At 43.5% G+C, this 17886-nt stretch overlaps 1 long non-coding RNA gene across 1 annotated transcript; it reads right to left on the bottom strand.

The window, feature by feature from the left end:
* Positions 1-4947: 4947 nt before the first annotated feature.
* LOC311004479 lies at positions 4948-7034 on the bottom strand. Its single transcript, XR_014596308.1, has 4 exons — positions 6896-7034; positions 6585-6673; positions 5875-6066; positions 4948-5455 (listed from the first exon to the last, which is right to left on the bottom strand). It is a non-coding gene; the product is annotated as an uncharacterized lncRNA (long non-coding RNA).
* Positions 7035-17886: the final 10852 nt, after the last annotated feature.

Genomic DNA, 17886 nt, shown 5'->3' with positions numbered 1-17886 from the left:
ATTCTAAGTAGCAATTCTAGGTCAGGTCTGTGTGCCAGTGAGAACGTTACTGTCGGACAACCGACCCGAGAGACACCGCTGTCCTCCTCCGTGTCACACGGTAAACACAGAATATTATATTTAAAAAAACACATCTCAGCCGTGCTTCAAAATCCACCCACCTTTATTTTGGTGACAGCGAACTTCCCCGCGTGAAAGAACGTGGGAGTAGTAGCTACAGCATCAAACTTGTGCAAGTTCTCTCACAGGATATAGGCTAGCTACATCGGCACCTGCCACGGATGGACCACCGAACCGGCCTAATACTACCGGGCACAGAGGCCTGTTACCCAGGGGTCTGAGGGGGTCACTGGGGCCCCCGGGCCACGGCGTCTGTGAGAAGTGAGTGTTGACATTTCATGAATGACATAGTCACAGAGCTTACTACAACACTGAATGATCTTAAAAGGATTCAAAACGGTCTATAAGAGGTGCAACATCCACAAAGGCGCACAGTAAAACTCCCACAAAAGGAAAATGCCTACAAACACACACACAAAATGATGAAAAGGGGCCACAACAGTCAAGATAGATGCAAAAACAACAACAAAACAAAACAAAAATGAATTCATGCATGCAGATAGACCACAGAGGAGCTAAAACCTAGACTTTAGACATTTTATTGTCCCTCTAGGGAAATTATTTTTCACCTATTGACAATACCACTAATGTTTTTTTAAAGCAGGCTAACATACAGTGTTCAACTACCAAAACAAAACAACACAAAGAGACGAAAAAAAAAAAACGAGCCTACATAAAGACACAGACCAACTACACAGACACAAAACAACTACATAGAGACACAGAACAACTAGCCTACACAGAGACACAAACAACTACAGAGGGACACACAGCGACTACATAGAGACACAAAATATAGAGACTGTAAGAGACATTCATTTATCAAAATGACTCACAAAGAGACATATGAACACTTAAAGACGTGGAGAGACAGAGATGACAGAGAACTATCAACCACAGAGAGACTGAAAACAACCACGAAAGAGGCAAATTGCCATAAAGAGACAAAAAAAACTTCTCTTTATGACTTTCAGTCTAAGAATCACTGGAGGCCTTTGGCCTGTCTGTGCCCAGGAGCCTATGTTTTTTTCCATAATCCATCTGTGGTATCTGCCCAATTATCTTGAAACAGCATTACAAGTGTTTAGAGCTTCTATTTTGATAATCTGTTCATCACTGGACACACTTTTTGAACCCAAAATGCAACTTGTTCCAAGTTCCAGCTTTTCTGTGAGAAACTGGATAGGCTACTTCAAAGTCCTCCTCCTTCCAAAACTGTGTTTTGCTTATTGTTACTTTAATAGGATATTTGACCTTTCTTCTGCTGAGTTTGATACAAGAAAGCTGTGTTCAGTTGGCTGAAGGGAGAACATTTCTTCACCTAAACTATATAGGCCTATGCAACCCTGCAGACATACACATATACCAAGAATGGACTTTTCGGTGAAGAAAAGGACATCCTAGGTCCAGCAGTTACATTTTGAAAAGGAAAATTATTATATAACCAGGCAACTGAGCTTTTATATTTCATAATTTATATTTTTCTTTTTAGGTTCTGGACTGTTAGACAAATCATTTACTGATCTAAAGATCCAGTGTCTTGTGAAAATATAGATCAAAGCATTTATGAATAAATCAAGAAAAGCATTGGCTGGTTAATAAATAATACATATTATGGTTAGTTGCCACTTACTGCTATAGTCACTGCTGATACATAGCCATTTTGTTGAATTGGCCAGCTGGTTATTTTTTCATCCAGATGTTTTTTCCCCTCCATGAAACTGTCAGTGTTGCTGCAGCTGTATTGGACAGTGTGGTCCTTTTAAAAAAGAAGCATTTTCTCAGCTACACAGTAATAAAGGGGCACTAGAGCAATTTTGTAAAGTCAATGTAAGTAATAAGATAAATATTTGTATATACAACAGTACAAACAATGCCAGCAAAGGTTATGATATTCAAGTTCCAGAAACCCTGGATGCTATTATTCCCATAATCAAACCAATACCAATTTTCATCAGATCCATGTTTTTCAAATTCTGTGTTTTCAGCATATGACACATTTTCTGTGCTTGGCATTTGAAATCAATGTTTCCGGCTCATGAGAAACTTTCTGTTGTAAATCTGCACCCGTCATGCGCAACCCAAAATAATGCTGATGACATCATCAATAGTTATTTTCTCAGACTTTACAAAGTCCCTTTCAGAGCCTCAGAAGACACACAACAGTTGTCACTGTTGCAGTGGGTGAACAGCACGAATGAATAGCGCACTAGGGTTAGTTCATGCACACACAACTTCAGACAGACCCTCCTGGAAGACTGTCACAGTGTTGCACTCAGTCGATCATGACAAATGAAAACAAAGAGCTGGAGAGAGACGTTCAAACCCGGTTTCCTTTCTCATCTCCACACACATGGTCAGTGTGTAAAGAAATTGCTACTGACTGATGAGCAGTGTAGCCAATGACAGGAATAGATTGATGCCACTTGATAAAGAGAATAATGTTTAGTTACAGCACACTCACATGCACAGTACACACTGCTCAGACAGTGACTCTCACAAGCCTCAGAGGAAGAGTGAAACATTAAGGACATGCAATGTGAGAGTGGTCCCTCTCAATATTTAATCAAGATACATTTCAATTCTAACCCAAATGTATAATCAGGACAACTGGGGATTGAATGAATTGCTGTTTAACTGCGCACATTATTAGTTGCCCTGATTGTGTGTGCGGTGTGTGTCTGTGTGTGTGTGCGTGCTTCTCTCTTGGTGAGAGCTGGTTTAGGCTCTCAAAGTGAAGATGTTTTTGCAAGCATTGAGGGTGAGAGCTCAGTTTTCCGTTCACATAACAGTTTATATGTACAAAGGCAGAATCCTGAGTGTGTTATATCTATTGAGCTGTTAAGCTTTTGTATGAGCAGTTTTGTCAGTAAATTTCACTTGGCAACAGGCCCCCACAGTCTCCAAGATGGCGAGAGTGCTTGGAAAAGGCCCATTGCACCAGCAGATTGGGAACCGAATGGCATGCTCAAAAGTTTTGGTTGCATTTTTTAGCGGCCAATATTTATATTATTTGGAGTTATGAACTATTATTTTTAATTACTTAAAAGTACCTTGATTAATCATTTTGTTAGCACAAGTTCAGAAAACAGAAAATTGTCCATCGCTATTCCCCAAAGCAAAAGATGATGCGTTTAAACGGCTTGTTTAGTCAGACCAATGGACTAAAACCAAAGGATATTCAGTCTGAAACCACAAAGGACAAAGAAGAACAGCAAATACGGGCATTTTAGTAGCTACAATGAGTGAATTTGGGGCATTTTTGGCTTAAAATGACTAAATTAAAAGCTAAACTGTTGATTAACCTAATTGATTAGTCAACCAATTATTTCCAATTAAGTTTCCGCTTGTGTTTGCACACTGAAATCAGTGTGACGCCACAGAAATCTACATCTGTATGAACCCAATTAGTTTGTAACTGTTACAAGTGCAGTAATTGTGTTGAGAACTGTTTCTACCACAGGTCCAATGATTCTGTTTAATTGAAATGATGTTGTCACATGTGCAATAAGGCTATTACCTCTCACAGTACTATTGTGAGAAATTGTCAGTTTTTTAAGCCAATGTGCACTTCCTAGATTTTCTTAAATGATTTTTTTCTCTCTACACTGTAAAAAAAATTCCGTAGAATTTACGGTAAAATACTGGCAGCTGTGGTTGCCAGAATTTTACCGTAGAAAATACGGTCACAATGTATTACACATTACGGTATGCTGTTTTGGCAACCGTAAATTTCACAGTAGAGAACTGTTATTTGTTTACGGTAATTTGCTGTAAAAATAACAGTTATAATATAAACCTGTTTACGGTAAATTCTTTTAAAAATAACGGATATACTGTAAACCTAATTACAGTCCATCAGTGAAAAAACACGGTAAAACTGTAAGATATAGTACGGTATTTTATTGCAAAATTCACGGTAAAATACTGGCAGCTGTGGTTGCCAGAATTTCACCGTAAAAAATACGGTACAACACATAATGGAATTACAGTTTGTTGGCGTAGATTTTACAGTCAGAAAATGCAAATGGTAAATTATTAAGGAAATAACCAATTAAAGGACAATTCCAGGCGAATTCAACTCGGGGGTGTATTTTCCTATCATTTTAGGTCTAAAAGAAGGAATCTTAAGATTTTCAGTTTAATCGCTCCTGTTTTGCAGTAGTTGCGTCTGTCCCCGCATCGCCACGGCAGCAATGAATGGGAGTGGATGTAAGTTCCGCTGTTTAGGCTGTTTCCATCCCTCAAAGCCGCAATTTTTTTCCACAGACAGCGTAAGATGGAGACTCAAACATGCACCGAGAAGTTTATTTACTTCAAGCAAGCCGACATGTTTGTAAAACTAGATCTAATTCAAAGTCTCCCAGAGTCTTGCGTGAGCCCGAAGTTGCAGTGCTGGTGTATTCAGGTGCAGTTGGAGCTATCGTTTGTGTCATAAACACAGGAATACCAACTCTTGACTTGCTTCAAGTGTACATTTTTTTCCACAGACAGCGTCAGGTGGCTACTCAAACATGCGCTGAGAAGTTTTTTTTTACTTGAAGCAAGTAAAGAGTTGATATTCCTGTGTTTATGACACAAACTGTAGCTTTCCTACTGCACCTGAACACACCGAGCACGGCAACTGGGTCTCGCGCGAGACTCCGGGAGACTTTGAATTAGATCTAGTTTTACAAACATGTCGGCTTGCTTGCTTAAATAAACTTCTCGGTGCATGTTTGAGTAGCCATCTGACGCTGTCTGTGGGAAAAATTTGCAGCTTTGAGGGCTGGAAACAGCCTAAACAGCGGAACTTACATCCACTCCCATTCATCGCTGCCGTGGCGATGCGGGAACAGACGCAACTACTGCAAAACGGGAGCGATTAAACTGAAAATCTTCAGATTCCTTCTTCTAGACCTAAAATGATAGGAAAATACACCCCCGAGTTGAATTCGCCTGGAATTGTCCTTTAAGCCCATTGTAAACCAAAGTACAGACTATAATTGATAAACTTTAAGAACCTCTCTTTGCATATACACATTCTCTGTGAAAAACAGAACTTGTCCAGTATACTCACAAGGCAGTGTTGACATCTTGAAAAGACAGTGTGTGTCCATACATATGAAGAAGGATAGTCCATGATAGAAGAAATAAACATAATGAAAAAAGGAGCCACTTGCCCTGTGTTGATCAACACTAATGAGTCACTGAGTCCAGACTTGGCTGAAGAGGGCTCTTAACATATACATGGTGTTCAAGAAACTGGAACTTAAAGCATCCAGCAGTCACCAGTTCTGCTTGAAGACTCATATATTGTCCATTTGGTGTCCACTGTAGACTGGCATGATCCTCTCTGCAGCAAGAAAACAGAAACAAAGCAAAGGTTAGATTGATGCAGTGCCTGAGCATGGTGCCTACAGAGATAAATTCAGCCTTCTGTTGTTAAACTGAGCTCCAATGAGCTATACATAGAATGAAACCAGCACTCTGGAATATAGTTTTGCAGGTCATCAGGAGTATTTCATTTATTTTATTGTATTAGTGTAAAAGGTAGAAACTGTCACTTTTCAGGACTAAATGATCATCAGTATTTGTTTCACCCTTGTCGAATTGCAGCCAAAATCCTGAATCCTGTCCGTAATACTGATTTTTTTTCTACTGTATGTTTGTATGAAGCTGTTGGCACCGTGCATTTGTGGGAGATCGATTGAGTGAAGTTTGAGTTGTGCTTGCATCTACTCATTTGCTACACTGACATAAACCATTGCTTACCTCTAATTAGCCTTGACAAGACTGGTGTTTGAGTCATTGGGTCCAGACTTGACTGAAGACAGGTGGGACAGAGTCTCATACAGACATGGTACAATGTTGAAGAAACTTTGGGCAGGTGTTGTCATCATTCCTGCTTGAAAATTCACCAGCAGTCTTCAATCAGGTGTTTACTGTGGACTGGCATGAACCTCTCTGCAACCAGACAAAGAAAGACAACAAAGAAAACATTGTTAATGATAATGATAATTATTATTATATAGCACACTGTTGCAAAGTGCTTCCTGCAGCAACAACAACAACAAACAAAACATTAATAAAAGAAGTTGGAACAGAAAAAAAAAATGGTGAATGAAGAGTAGGTTTAAAAAATCTAATAGAAAGGCCAACCAATAAATATGATTTCAGGAGGCGCTTAAAACAGTTAACAGATTTAGCAGATCTAATAGATTGAGAGGGAGAAACTGTGGAGGCTACAGCTGAAAACACACAATCCTTTGGATTTGACATTAAATCAGTGATTTTGATGTTTTTTTTTAAGGATAGTTCCGAGGATTTATCCTTAAGGAACTCCAGATAATAGGGTAGTAGACATAAATGGGAGACATAATTATTGATGTGGCCATGTAAATATTTGACAGGTATGAAGAAACAAAAACATTTAGGCTAATGGCAGCACCAGTTCAGAAGCCTATCAATTTAAATGTACTCACTGAAGCTGAGTGTTGATAACGCTGAAGATGTACTGGCCATGCCACATTCCTGCAAAGTAGGCTGCCTTGCATTCTCCAGCTGCACCATGCTGAGGAGAAGGTAAAATGATTTTGTAGTGTTAAAAATGTGTACAACTAAGGATGGGATGGTTCTGTACAAATATAGTATATGTTGAACACAAAATGAACTCATGTAACACTTCAGTAATAATGATAATGGACAGAAGTAGCTACATGGATATCTGAACAAGGCAGTTTTAGGCCGGTGTATTTTCCCTCTTCCACACAAACACAGTAACACATAACTTTACCTTAACAGTAATGATGTTGGCCTCCCTTAGGAACTTCTGCACCTCCATGAGAGCAAGGCTCCTCTTCAGACCGTCTATCTCCATGTGCTAGCTTCCACATACTTTACTCTGATTAGAAAACACAAAAACTCTGGTTACTCTCGTAGTCAGCGTTATTAGCTTAACGATCCACCGTTAGCGTTAGCATAACGACCGTTATCGTTATTAGCATAACAATAGACCGTTATCTGTATTAGCATAACGGTCGTTAGCGTTAGCCTAGCCATCGTTAGCGTTAGCCTAGCTCATGTGCTAAACGGCCAAAGTAACACAAACCATGCTCATTTTTAAATACTTACAGTTCATCTGTAGCTTTTCCACGGACAGTTGGTATCGATCCAACCTGAGAAAGTCCAGTCCGATCCACCGACACTCGTTGCTGAAGCAGTCAGACTTTTTTGCAGACTGAAGCTGGGGCATTTCCATCAAAAATAAAATTAATCCACTTTACTTGTGTCGTCTTTGGCTGACAACAGAGCAGCTTGGTTGTAACCAGGTTGTAACGGCGCTCCGGCCAAAAATAACGGATCTTGGTGGCGCGCAGCAAACCAACCGTTGACCCAACAAATGGGTTACTATGGTTACTGCTGGGTCACCTGTAGGTCACCCAAGCCAGAGCTGACTCAAGCTTTTTACAGTCTATGCTCAAGCTTCTTCTTTTTTTCCTTTTTTCTTTCTTTTTTTTTTTACTGTGTGTAGGTATGTTATGGAGACTACATGTTTGTACAATAGAGATGTTTGTATTTTAAAAAAAATATATATTTATGTCTAAACTCTTTTGCACATTTATTCTGAAATATATGTTACATATAGGCTATTACATGTTATTTTGACTAGTATCTTAATCTTATCTTAATTCTGTTTTGACAACATGTAGTTTTTCTATTGCATTAAGTGCTTCACATCGACCCGAACAATGCCCACGTGACCACAGCCTGTCCTGATACCATACTTTTTAACATTCTACTTTCTATAGAAATGATGGTATGATTTAATGGTTGTGTACCGTAAATTTAAACGTAAACACCAGCAAAATCTGTAATTCAGACAGAATGATACCGTCAATTTTACGGTAATTACACGCTTGTGACATTATGGTATTTTACCGTGAATTTTGCGAACTTTTTACAACATTCACAGTAAAATTCCATATTTTCTACTTAGTAAGACCGTAAAATTTAAAGTTATTTACTGTATCTTGATTTACGGTAATTCAGTGTATTTACTACAGTGATATACTATTTTTGATTTTACGGTATTTTACTGTTGCTATTTGACAGTTTTTTACCGTAATTTCTACGGACATTTCTTACAGTGTACTTGATCTATAGATTGTGTATTGATGTGTGTGAGGATGTTTGTCTGGGAGAAGTGTGTTTGTGTAACTGTGTCACTGGATATAAACTATGTTGAGCCACAGAGAAAATGTTGTTGTATTTTGACACATAATGACAATACAGGCACTCTATTCTATTCTATTGTATTTTATACTATTTCCATGAGCCCTGTTTGAGACTTTCTTTCTTTCTGTCTTGCTTTCTTTCTGTCCTTCATGCTAACATACCATAAGTGTCTCTGCATTTTTCGTAAATGGGCTGCGGAGCATCAGCTACATAGAGGCCTTTTACGGCAGTGAGCATTGTGGGATGACACTGTACAAGGGACACACAACCATGGGATGAGAGCTGCATAGTTGTGACTTTTGACAAGCAGGCCATGGCTACGTTGGACATGTTTGTGCATGCTAGCAGAGATCAGTGACACACCACAAAGCTCTGTCTCTCTCTCTCTCTCTCTCTCTCACACACACACACATGCACTCCCTCCCTCTCTAGATCTGTATGTGTGTGTGTGTAAGTGTGTGGGTGTGTGCATGTGTGTATGATAAACCCCACTGGTGGAGTAACAGTAGACTGGCAGTATTCCCAGACTGGGTTGCATTAGACATGCACACTAGCAAAGCTCTTCAGGTCGATGTTCTGGCTCTCCAGCTCTGCAACTCTCGGGCATGACTAACCCAGAATACTTTGGAAACGGCAAAACAAAAAAACCCAGGCTCTGCCCAACGTTACATTAAAACAACTGGAGAGGCTGAATTGTATTTATTGCGCTACATTCACTTAATGTGTGTGTATGCATTTGCTCATCTGCCGCCTCCTCCGTGCGTGGGCGTGCATGCATCATCTACGTGTGAGCGTGTGTTTAAGCAGGACACCAACATTGACTCTTCACTTATCATATTACCATCTGCATTATTTAAAGCTTCGATAACAGTCTTATGCTGAGGGAGACACACTGTAGGCGCAGAGAGGAAGGCTGAGGTGGTGGGTAGGCGTGACAACGTTTTATGAATAAAGACGGTAAAAGAGCATGCAGAATATTAACAAAATACTACAAAACAGACAGAGAGTCAGTGTCCACCCCCCGAGGAGGTGTGGTGTGTCAGTGTAATGGAGCTGTGTATTTTCTGGCCTGCAGCTGTGTCGGCCTCTGGTTTTAGTGTTTGTTCATTACCAGGTATGTTGGCGATGCCGTGAAGAACACCAGGACTGGGTTATCAAAATACTGAGACAGTGAGCTCACTCGCACAGTAGTGAGGTCACTTGCCAGAGTGTGGCAGCCTGACCAATCATCAGTCAGCCTATTATCATGGTATGCAGTGTTGCTATGAGTAACAGCGACAAGCACTGCCTCACAGATCCCTAATGAAGGCTCATGCACTGAGATGCTACCACTTGGCCCTTTTCTATTTCAAATCTATTCTTCTCTGTCCTCCGCACTTACTCCAGCACTCCTGCTCCCTTTCTTTGTTAGATTCCTGACATACTGTGAATTAAGTTTCAACATCCTTCCACCTCATTTCTTCCCTCTTGCCTAGTCGCCTTTTCCCCCCTCCTGTTCCTGTTTACTGTCCCCTGCAGCAGTGTTTTCTGACTCTTCCCCTCGGCAGGTGAGTGTAAACAAGCCGGAGGACCGAAACAATGTTAATTAACCGATCATTTACGAGTCGAGGCAGACCCCCAGAGATCTAAGCAGTTGCCCACCCACCTGCATCTCACCATTTCACTAACTGGACTGTTAATGACTAATCAGAGGCAAGAGCGATTAGATCGCCTCCTAACGAGACGGATTTATGATTGCAAGAGTCCATTACGCCCGTATGGCTGAGGCCCCCACAGTGATAACAGAGACTAAACTGAGGTCCAATGGTAAGAATGAGCACAAGTACAGAATTATTAAGAGCTGAATTAAAACATCAAAGTACACTGACTCATTTATTAGTGCTTAATTTACTGTTGTGCCCGCTTGAAGTGGGGCTATTAAAAAAAAAAACCTATGTGTTGTAGTTCCCAACCTGGGGGTCGTGCCTCACCAAAGTTGACAGGAGAAATCTGAGGGTCCTGAAATGATTAAGAAATGAAAGTCTGTTACATGAATTTGTATTTCTTTTAAAAATTTTCTGTTTCGTGAAATATTACAATATAATCTCCCCAGGCCTCAAACACTTCGTTTAATTAAACAGTTTGAGGAGTTTACAGGGGAAATGTCTCTTTAATGGAACTGTTAATAGCTCTTAGCAGTGCCGTCGTTAGGCCTATTTTAGGGTGGATGAAGCCTCCCTAAAATATTTTTAAGCCCCCCCAAATAATTTGGTGGTTTTTATTTTTTAAAAATATATGTGAGGTGCGTGCTGTATAGACAATCTCTGTGCACGCAAGCACCAATCCTAACATGTAGCATACCAAAATGACGGGGAAAAGTTGAAAAGCAATTTCTCAGTCTTTGTAGCAGTTTGTGAAATTTTGTGCTTGCGCGTTACGTTCACTCACGTCCTGTGCATCTCCTGGGGGCTAAGCCCCCCCTGTCCTTAAAACCTAGTGACGCCCCTGGCTCATATACCTAGACTGAAACCTGAAATGCAACATCTCTATTTGTATAATCAAAAAGTATTCTTAAGTGGCGTCATTTGACTCAATTGGTTGAGCAGGCGCCCCATGTTTTGAGGCTACGGTCCTCACTGCAGGAGGCCCCGGTTCGAATCCCGCATCGAGCGGCCCTTTCCTGCATGTCATTTCCCGTCTCTCTGCCTCCCCTTTCCCTGTCTCTCTCTCTACTGTGCTGTCCATTAAAGGCAAAAAAGCCTGTTCTTAATGAAGGGAAATATAAAATGTAACTGAGAGCAGGAGGTGTGGTTAGGCTTAGGTGTTTGGGTACTCGCTGCTTTATGGTTATAGGGAAAAATGACGGTTTGGTTCAGTGCAGGAAAAACTCCACAGTGACTTGAATCATAAGACACAACACAGTTAACATTAAACCAAAACCACAATATTTCTCCAGCCTCAACCAAAGTGCTTTTATTGCCTAAGCCAGACCACAGATGGGACTTGGGATGTAAGTCCTGGATCTCTGGCGTTACAGCCCCCATGCTTTTTTAACTCGCCCTCCGTCCACCCCAACTAACCTCCCTGTGACTCTGGAGCAGATCAAAAGTATAGCGCTTCATTTTACTCAAACACAAAAGGTTGCCTGTGAGCGTGTACATGGAGGCAGTGATTACATTTGTCAGCAGGAAATCAGTTTGTCACTTATTATTATATGAAGGTAATTTTGAGAAAGAGTTAGACACAACAGGGGGTAGGAGGCTCCAAGTAAACAGCTGGAAACCATGGTTTGTCATTGATTATCTTACCTGTTTCTTTTATTGTAACATCTAAATTTGACGATTTAAAATGTGGTGTAAAAAAAAAAGGGAAAAAAGAGTGCACTAAGATAGGAGAAGTCACATAGGTCAAAATGGTGCTTCTGTGTGGTATTTGAGTAAATGTACTTAGTTACTTTCCACCAAGTGTTTGGGTTTCACAGCAGGTGGATGGCAGATGTAGACGACAATAGCGGCGAATGTGTGTATACTTCCAAGCAGAAGCAACACACTGACTCAGTGAGTGTATTCTCTTCCCCCCTCTCTCTCTCTCTCTCTCTCTCTCTCTCTCTCCTATCTTTGTGTATGAATGCTTACCGAGAGGAAACGATAGATGCAGACATTCCACAACCCATATTCACCCTCACTCTATCTTGTTGCCATGGGAACCAAAGCAGACGGGAGACAGGTTCATATCGGCCTCCCTCAGGTCTCACAGTCACAGTCTCCTTCCCTCTCTCTCTCTCTCTCTCTCTCTCTCTCTGTGCTGTCAGAGCTGGCTGCTCCTGTGTGGGCCACTGATACTCGCTGATTAAAGGAAGTTATAATTTGATTTTCTCAGCAGGCGCCGTTTAATAGAGCAGTTTAACTAAAGCTGTGCCATCCCCAGGGCTTATGGAAGGAGAGGGAGAAAAAGAAAGAAGGGGATATATGGAGAGAGAGAGAGAGAGAGAGTGGGTGAGGGAGTCATGCTAATCCCAAACACTGAGCGTCTCACCCCACCACGAAACTCTCCCACTCGCTCTCCCGTTCTAATTCTGTTTGCCTTGTTTCGCCATCTCTCCCTCTCTCTCCCCCTCCATCTCTCTCTGTTTCTCTTGCTCTTCCTCTCCGCCTATTAATCTGTGCTTCCCTCTCCTCCTCCTCCTCCTCCTCCTCCTCCACCCCCTCCTCCTCCTCTGTCATTCCTTCCTCCCTCCTTTTAGTGAGGCAAACATGGGAGGGCTGGCTTCTCTATGTACAAGCCGGCTGTATTACTGGCCCATTGTGATAATAGCGTTTAATTATCCTCTCAGCTAAAAAAAAAAAAAAAAAATCAGCCCCATCACTCTGCCTCTCTTACCCCGCTTTCCTTGCCTTCCCCACCTCCTCTTCCCTCCCCTCCCCTCCCAACACCCGTCTGTGGTGTGTCTAATACTTCCCCCTACCGCCCTCTCCCCCTCCATGCATCTCTCTCTCTCTCTCTCTCTCTCTCTCTCTCCTTCTCCTCCTGCCGCCACCACCGCTCCCCCGCCCTGTTCTCCAGCTATTTCAGACCCATTTAGCGGGATAAGCATCTTGAGACAGACAGAGGGGTTTTTGCTCTCTTTCAGAGAGAAGCGAGGAGAGGATATGGAGACTGGCATCCAAGTGCCCGCCTCAGAATACCAAACAGGGGCCCGGGCATCTTAATATGCAGTGTGGGACAGAGGCTGAGATCAAAGACAGGCACAGACAGACAGAGAGATGGGTTGTGGGAGGGTGCATTGAGAGGTGGTGGGTGGTGTTGGTGGTGGGGGGGATACAGAGACAGACAGAGGAGGAGAGAGGCAGAGATGGAGAGAGAGAGAGGTGAGAAAGGGAGGGAGTCATTTCTCCTTAACTGAGCATCCTTTCCTTCACATCATCATTTCTTCTCCTGCTCTCCTGCGTCACTCCCTTGACCCCAAGAAAAATCGACAGCTTAATTACCACACTGTGCAAATCTGCATGCCCCGTGCCCGCGCATTGATGTGTGTGTGTGTGTGTGTTGTTTTTTTTATTCAAATGTGATAATGCTGGCAGGAGAGAATGTGCACGTCTCTCTCTCCGTTTCAATCCTCACACGTACATACATTTGTTTGTGTACACATGGTGGAAGAAGTGTGTGTGTGGGGGGTGGGGTGGGGTGGGGGGTGTTGGGGGTTGGATGGTGGCTCTGCCTCTGCCACCTACCCAGCCCGTCTATCTCCTCAGTCAATTAAGATCGTGAGTAGCTGTCCCTGAAGCGGTGTAGACAGGCTAAATGAAAAGGCAGTGGATGTGAAATATGAATCATTAGAATACTGCAAGGACGGGGCTGGATGGGGGGTGGGGGGGTGGGGGTGTGAGGGTGGTGGTGGGGGGGACGGCAAGAGAAGGGGAGGGAGGGTCTGTTAGGGAGATAAGGAGGAAAAAGGAATGGAGTAGAAAGGGAGAGGAAGAATGAGAGAGCAGATAATAAAAGATTAACGTCACGCCTCTCAGAGTGGTGGAATTTCAAAACCCTCCAGATCAAATTATTTATCCCTGTCTATAAAGGCAAGAGGAAGAGAGGGGAAGAGAGGAAGATCAGGAAGGGGAAAAAAAGAGGAGGGGGGGGGGGGGGTAGAAGAGGAAAAAAAACGAGTGAGGGGAGGGGAAATGGAGTAGAATGGAAGAATGGCGCGAAGACCTCTCTCACTGTTTGATGACGGTGCTGACAGCGAAACAAATGCTCTGTGTGGATGTGTGTGTGTGTTGGTGTGTTGGTAAGAAAGAAAAGAGGGAGAGACAGAAAGAAAGAAAGAAAGAAAGAGAGAGAGAGAGAGAGAGAGAGAGAGAGAGAGAGAAAGTGCAGGCAGATGTCTGCATTCACTCTGTGGGAGGCTCAAGGCTGTTTGCCGAGGACAGAGAGACGAGAGAGGAGTGAGGGAGAGAAAGAGAGGGAGACGGAGAGGGTGGGATTAAATGAAACCTGTTTCCCTTTGATTCTTCACTAATTTGCAGCGAGATGAGGAGCACACAGAAAACAAACCACCTACGCAGCACAGCGCCACACCAAAACCACACGCGCACCATCACTCGCTCAAGTCTCAGTGGAGTTCATTCACACACACACACACACACACACACACACACACACACACACTCATTCATCTGTAGTTCACTGCCTCGCCAATGACATTTCTCTATATGGACTGCGTAACCCCTGCTTGACTTCAGCTCTCCTCTATTTTTAATTCCCCGCTCATTCTCCCGCTCTCAAGCTCCATCTTCCACTGTCATCCTTTCCCCTCTTTCTTTTTCTTTTTTTTATTTCCTGAAGTGAAAACCATTAAAGCACCAACACTCCTGAATACCAGCAGACCGCGTTGCTCAGATACACATTGACTAAACACCCGTGCGCGCGATGCGAGCACACGCAGGCGCAAAGTCCTTCCTCATTAGCCCTGATTCCCCCTGAGTGACATCTTTAACAAAAGGATGCAGCCTCTGCCGCCATGGCAACAGCCTCCTCCATCTCTATGCGGTGCTTCAGACTGTTTACATGATGGGATCTCACTCTTTTCTTCCCTCTCACTCCATCTCTCTCCATCAGCTTCCTGCACTCTATCAGTCCTCCCTTCTTGTTTCTCTCTATTTATCTCTCTCATCACTATTTCTCTGCTTCTGCTTTTTTTCCCCAGCTCCCTTTTTCTTTATTTCTCCGGCTCCTCTCGCCTGCTGCTTTGCTGTTGGTGTTATCTAAACCGGGCAAAGTTGTTTTTTTCTTTCTTTCTTTCTTTCCCTTAAGAACATTCAGGAGACCACCTGCTTGCCAATCAGAAAATGATATGTAGGTCTAAGAGAAAGAGGGAAAGGAAAGAAAAGATAGTGACACAGATGAGCGTGTGTATTTGATTAAGTGTGTGTGTTTGTGTTTGTGTGTGTGTGTGTGTGTGTGTGTGTGTGTGTGTGTGTGTGTGTGTGTGTGTGTGTGTGTGTGTGTGTGTGTGTGTGTGTGTGTGTGTGTGTGTGTGTGTGTGTGTGTGTGTGTGTGTGTGTGTGTGTGTGTGTGAAATCGAGTGTGAGGGGGTTCCAGGAGACTCTGATATCTAGGCCACGGGAGTCCAAGGCAGCCAGTGTGTCTGGTGTCACAGCAAATCAACTGTCAGCTGTACACCACCTGCCCGCCCACACATGCTCTCTCTCACACACACACACACACACACACACACACACACACACACATGCACGTTCACCCAAAGTCTGAGGAAAGAGACACTAAGAATAGAACACCCGGAGAGTGTTGCCACTTCTCCCTCCACCTTCCTCCTCCTCCTCTCTCTCTCTCTCTGCTCTCCTCCTGCCACCGTCAGTGGTGTTTTTTGCGAGTGGCCTCCAACACGATAGGAATCTTTTCTGTCTTCCACCCTCTCCCCAGAGCTCAGCTCAGCCCAGCCCTCCTCTCCTCTCCTCTCCTCTCCCACAGCGAAATGAGTCACCTGCACTCCACCGCTCGCTCCTCCCCGCGTCTGTATAGGTACAACCCGGTAGCTTAAGGTCTTCTTTTTTAAAAAGGAAAAAGCCAAAGCAAGGCGGGCGTCATCTCCAGCCCTCCAGTATGTTCTTCTTTTATTGACAAGAGTAGGTGGGAGGGGAGGGAAAGGGTTTGTGAAGCGGTGAAAACACAGGAGAGACGCTTCAGAAGCGGGATTCGATCCGAGGCCAGCAGGGGTGCGTGCGGTTTCAGAGGCCTCAACCACTAAACCATCTCCAGGGAGGATTTTGGGGGCCTGTTCGCACATTAATGCGAGCAACCCGGAGATATTAGACAAGATGGTGCGCAATTGTCTCGTGCTTTGTGTGTGTGTGTGTGTGTGTGTGTGTGTGTGTGTGTGTGTGTGTGTGTGTGTGTGTGTGTGTGTGTGTGTGTGTGTGTGTGTGTGTGTGTGTGTGTGTGTGTGTGTGTGTGTCAGCATCTGAATCCACAATGTGTGTGTGTGTGGGCATGTATGCAGAGAGATGTGTGAGCCGTTGCTTACGCGCAGTGCCAGTATATGTGTGTGTGTGTGTGTTGATGGTGTGCTGCTCTCAGTCTGGTCCCTCTGTTTCTCTGCTGTCTGTGGCCTCCTCTTCCCCATGAATACTAATGTGCTTCAAACCCCAGAGATCAACCCTCCTCCCTTTCCCTTCGCTCCCTCCCTCCCTCCATCCCTCCCTTCTTCCATCAGTCTCCCTCCCTCCCTCCCTCTCTCTCCATCCCTGCCTCGCTTCGCCACAGTTTTCATCCATTTCTCCGCCCCTTTTACCTTTCAACTTTCCCTCTCTTTCATCTACCCTTTTGCACCCCATCTTTTTCTCCTCCCCAAACGCCCTCCTTCGCTTCCTCTTCCCCTGCCTTGTTTCCTCATTCTTCCCTCCCTCTTCCTTAAGCGTTTCCTTCCCTCCGTTTATACCTTCTCTCCTCCTCTCCTTTCTCTGCCTTATTTCTCCATCCTTCACTCCCTCATCCTTTAGCATTTCCTTCCCCTCTGTTCATACCTTTTCTTCATTTCACCTCTTCTCTCTTTTTTTCTCTGCCTTATTTCTTCCTCTTTCCCTCCGTCTTTCTTTTGCCTTTCCTCGTTTTTCGTTTTTAGCTAACGCGCCCAGCTCCTTTTCTTCCCATCATCACCTATTCACATCAACCTTTCTTCCTCTTACCTCTCATCTCTTCTCCTTTCCTTCTCTTTTTCCTCTCCTTTCTTCATCTCTCGTTCATAACTGTACCTTATCTTTTCCTTCCCTGGTCCTCTCCTCTCTTCGTCGTCTTCCCTCTTCTTTCTTTCCTTTGCTTTTCCTCCCTCTCCCTCTCCCCTCTTCTCACTTCTCCTCTCATCCCCTCGTTTCTTTCGTCCCCTCTCCTCTCTCCTTACCTCTCCTCCCCCATTTCTCTCCTTCCGTCTCCTCTCTTCTTCTTTACAGTACACCACCTCATGAGGACATGTAAATGAGGTCAACACAGCCGAGTACCTCAGCCACATCACTCAGGTGTTGGTGTAGGTGTGCACACGCAGACACACACATGCACAAAGTAAACACGTTAATGTGAATGTGTGTGTGTGTGTTCATTATGGGATGCATGCGCGTGCGGTGCATTCCAGTCCTAATAAAGAATTTCCTCTCTTAAGCTGTATACCAGTGAACCAAGTGCTCCAATTACATAAACGCCTTCACCCCAATACATTTTGACATCCTGAAAATTATTCACGGCCTAATTCATTTTAAAATTGCATCCCATTTCTTGGCCTTGCCTTTATTTTTTTTTTTTTTTTTACTCTCCTTTTTTTTCCTCTTTTTTTTTTTTTTTTTTTTTTTTTTACCACAAGCGCTGGAAACAGATGATGAGCGGGGGTGAAGGGATGAGAGGAGCTTTCAGTTCCTTGTGTAATGTAGAGGCTGCTGCTCTACAGTAGCTGCTGACTGGACGATCTCAAACTTTACTGCCTTTCCACACACACACAAAGGATGAGTGGAGAAATAAAACCCTGTGACTGCCAACAGCAGAGTGTGTGAGCGTGTGCATTTGTGA

The sequence above is a fragment of the Trachurus trachurus genome, assembly GCF_905171665.1.
Source record: "Trachurus trachurus genome assembly, chromosome: 21".
Classification (NCBI taxonomy): Eukaryota; Metazoa; Chordata; class Actinopteri; order Carangiformes; family Carangidae; genus Trachurus; species Trachurus trachurus.
The sequence above is the reverse complement of the archived record's forward strand: the minus strand, read 5'-3'. Positions and strand labels throughout refer to the sequence as shown.